The following is a 4,230-nucleotide window of genomic DNA, read 5'->3' as shown; positions in this document are numbered from 1 at the left end:
TTTCAGACACCCAGTCACAAACCCAAGTTGTCACTTCTACTTCTGACCTTCTGACAGACTGGCCATAGATGGAAGGGTCCAAAGACCCATTCCTTGGGTTCAGTTAATTTGCTAGAGTGGCTCACAAAACTCAGAGAAACATTTTGTTTAGTAGATCGCCAGTGTATTATAAAGGGATGCAATGCAGGAAGAGCCAGATGGAAGAGATGTATAAGCCTGGATACACAGAAGGAGTGTGGGGTTTCCACCAGCTTTCCAGGTGTGCCACTTTCCCCAAATCTCCAGGTGTTCACCAACCCAGACACTCTCTGAACTCTATCCTTTTGGGTTTTTATGAGGCTTCGTTACATACGCACGCTTGATTAAATCATTGGTCACGGGTGACTGAATTCAGTCTACAGCCCCTCTCCCCTCCTGGGTGGGAGTGAAAGTTCCAGCCCTCCAATCACAGAGCTGGCTCTCCGGGCAACAAGCCCCCATCCTTAGGTTACTGAGAGGCTTTCCAAAAGTCACATTACCATAACAAAAGACACTCTGAAGGACTCCGCACTTAAGAAATTCCAAGGGTTTTAGGGGCTCTGTGCTAAAAATTGTGATTAAGACCAGTTATGTATTTCTTAATAGAAATCATAACATCTTGGTGTCTCAGCATTTTTATTGTTTCCTCAGCCCTGCCCACATCTCTGTAAATCATCACTTTATTACACATTTTTAAAAAATCCAAGCTGAGCATGCCTTTGGTTACCGTCTAGGAGTCTGAATGATGTCTCTACCTATAATATCCTTCTTATGTCGTGAGAAAAGCCCTGTTTCGTTATTTATTTGTTAAAAAATTTTTTTTACATTTATTTATTTTTGAGAGACAGAAAGAGGCAGAGCACAAGTGAGGGAGGGACAGAGAGAGAGGGAGACACAGAATCTGAAGCAGGCTCCAGACTCTGAGTGGTCAACACAGAACCCGATGCGGGACTCGAGCCCACAAACCATGAGATCATGACCTGAGCTGAAGTCGGACACTTAACCAACTGAGCCACCCAGGTGCTAAGAAAGGACCTGTTTAAACAAACAAACAAGAAGACAACAACAAAAAAACAGGAATATATAGAAGGAGACTTTATGAATTAGAAAATATTTGCAATGTTTTGAATTTTATGCAGTCTGTGTTTGAGACCGAAAAGCATGACTTCCATGTTGCTGAGTCTGGTAAACAACAGCAACAACAACAACAAAAAAACCTATTAGCCTCTGTTTTGTTTCTCTTTCTGTTGGGAGTTTTAAGGTGCCTGATATAATTTTAGAAGTGGTAGAACAAGAATTAATTAAATAATCTATTCTAATGATACAATAAAACCTTGCACAAAAATGTGTCAGGCATTCTTTAATTTGAAGTAGTAAAAATATAAGTAATTTGTTAAGCAAACTAAAATTTATCCATATTATAAAATCCTATTCTACCATTAAAATCACCTATAAAAATATTGAATGGAGTGGAAAAATGCTCACTAAAATTAAGGTCAGAAAGCAAGTTACAAAATGTGCACAAAATTCCTACCTTTACTTTCAGGGGGCATATTTTTATGTCAATACGGTTTTGTTTAGGACCGGATTTTCACGGCAGTGTTGTACTCCGTCATGTGGATATGCTGTAACTTATATGCAGAGAAGAAAGAATCAAAGGGTCATCTAAAAATGTCAGAAGTGATTATATAATTGGGGTTTTAGAGTCTCTATATTTCACTGTAGAAATACAGAAAACAAACTTTTTTTTTGAGAGAGAGAGAGAGAGAGAGCATGAGCAGGGGAGGGCCAGAGAGAGAGGGAGACACAGAATCTGAAGCAGGCTCTAGGCTCTGAGCTAGCTGTCAGCACAGAGCCTGACACGGGGCTCGAACCCACGAACCGTGAGATCGTGACCTGAGCCAAAGCTGGATGCTTAACTGACTGAGCCACCCAGGTGCCCCAGAAAACAAACTTTAGCAATTAGGAAAGAAACAATAAATATAGTTAAAATTTTTCTATAAATGTAACATTTAGTAAATGATCAGTGCCGTGTCTTGAAATAAAGTCCTGGCCATACCTACAAAGGATGTTACAAAATCTGCAGAAAGCAAGTGTTTTACTCATTTGATGAACATATCCCAACTCTACTCTACTGAGTTATTCCAAAGAAGTCAGAACTTTTAGGACCAACAATCTCAAGAACTTACGATTCTATAAAATGCAATAAGCCCAAATGATTTTCTAAAAATCAAAATTTCAGTGCTTTGCAATTATTTTCCAATTTGAACTGTAGAGGCAGCCCAGAACTTCAACTAGGCTCCAAGTTTCTCAGTGAGGAAAATCAAATGCACTGTCTTGGCTGAACAGCAGGTCAGTAAAGCATATCACCTTTCTTGCCCCACCCTGGTGGACTCGATTGGATGAGACAGCCCCCGTCACTTCCCCACTTCCCTCTGTGAAATGCTACACTGGCGTTGCTGCGCTCTCCAAGCAGCTGTTGGGCACATACTATTCTCCTGGAACGCTGCCCTTGGAGAGGATGGAATTTCCCTGTGCCCTTATTTTGTCTCCCCAAGCCCAGTTCTCCAAGCAACATTCAAAGTCTTAGAGAACTCAGGGTGGCTTTTCTTCTCTGTTGCTGTTGAAGGGGATACAATTAATTTCTTGTGAAACTGATTTTTTAATTTGCCAGGAAATTCCAAATAAGCTCTTTTGGTGCTAAGTCCATAAATATACTTTACTTCTGGAACAAGGAAGAAATAACTAACTGAACCTCTAGGGATTGTGGCTTCCTGGCAAAAAAAAAAAAAGAACAAAAACAAACAAAAAAAACAAACCCAGAGTAATTAGCCAAGTAGACTCTGAAAACAAATAAATGTAGCAAAAAACAGGGGTTTGAGTACCAATTCTGCAGCTTTCTAGGCTGGTCATTTGGGTCAGTTTGTAAAACACCCTTATGGCTCAGTTTCCTCATCTGTAAAATGGGGATAATTCTAGTACCCATCACATACGGGTGTTTTGAAGATTAAGTGAGATGAAGACGCAGGGTGACCCACAGCCCTGGTTTGCCCAGGCCTGAAGAGTTTCTTGGGATACAAGAGTTTGGGACATTCTGAGCAGACTGGGGTGGTTGGTCACCCTATAAAATGTCAGGTCCTTTCACAATGCCTGGTAACAGTATGGCTTCATGTATTATAAGTATCTTTGAGAACATTCCCAAGGACATGTTTTCTACATAGGTTAATTGGACACATCCTGACTTTATCTTTTATAAAGAAACTAAACATACACCTAAAAAAATAAAGAGCTTCATCCGTGGCTCAGTATACTGTCCATTTCTAAGGTCTACTTGGTTATTCCTAAACTTCTACGAGTCTATTTTTTTTGCTTACTGAAGCCAAGCCGCACTGCTCTGTGAATTAGTATGCAAGAACTATGCCTACTATTAGTAGGCACCACTATGGCAAGATAAAAAGCTTTGTCATGATAAGAAATGAACTATAGCATAATCTTTTTACTACAATGAATAAAAAGCCATTTAAGGCACATACTTTTGGAGATAATATTCCCATCTGGAACATTTCTAGTTAAGATGGCAGACTAAGCATATTTCTTTGTCTCTCTTACCTGTCAACCCCAGTCAGTGACAAATTTCTTTTTCCTTATTCACTGGCATTGCGGAGACCAGGAGGGGGCTTATCAGGTGTCCTCAGGCTGTAACCAAATTCTGGCTGACCAAAAGCACTTGGGGTCACATTGATAAATCAAGGAAAAGGGATGCAGGGCTTAGTCACCCTTTTCTAAATATGTCTGATTTTAAGAAATCACCTGACGCTCCCATGTAGAGTTCCAGGTCTCTCCAATAGAAATTCTGAGTCTGGTGGAGCCCTTGAATCTATAATCGGTTGCTGTGCCCAGTGATGTTGATGATGGGGCGAATTTGGAAATGGTTCTCAGCCTATGCTTGGGTGCCTCTCAGTATTTGGTGCCCTGGACCCTGGAACCAACGATGCTAAATATCACCCAGTGCTCAAGCCTACACAACACACAAAAATAAAACACTGAAAACAGGACAATGTTGCATAGAAATTTAAATGGAACTTTATAGATCACTTAAACACTTCACTGATGTTTGTTAATTCGACAAGATTATAGATATCCTACAGAGCTAGACTGAATATAGGCTGACCTGGTCATTTTCCAGCAGATAATACCCTCTTTGAGGATGTA

Source organism: Suricata suricatta, chromosome 6 (assembly GCF_006229205.1).
Source record: "Suricata suricatta isolate VVHF042 chromosome 6, meerkat_22Aug2017_6uvM2_HiC, whole genome shotgun sequence".
Taxonomy (NCBI): domain Eukaryota; kingdom Metazoa; phylum Chordata; class Mammalia; order Carnivora; family Herpestidae; genus Suricata; species Suricata suricatta.
Note: the sequence above shows the minus strand (reverse complement) of the source record.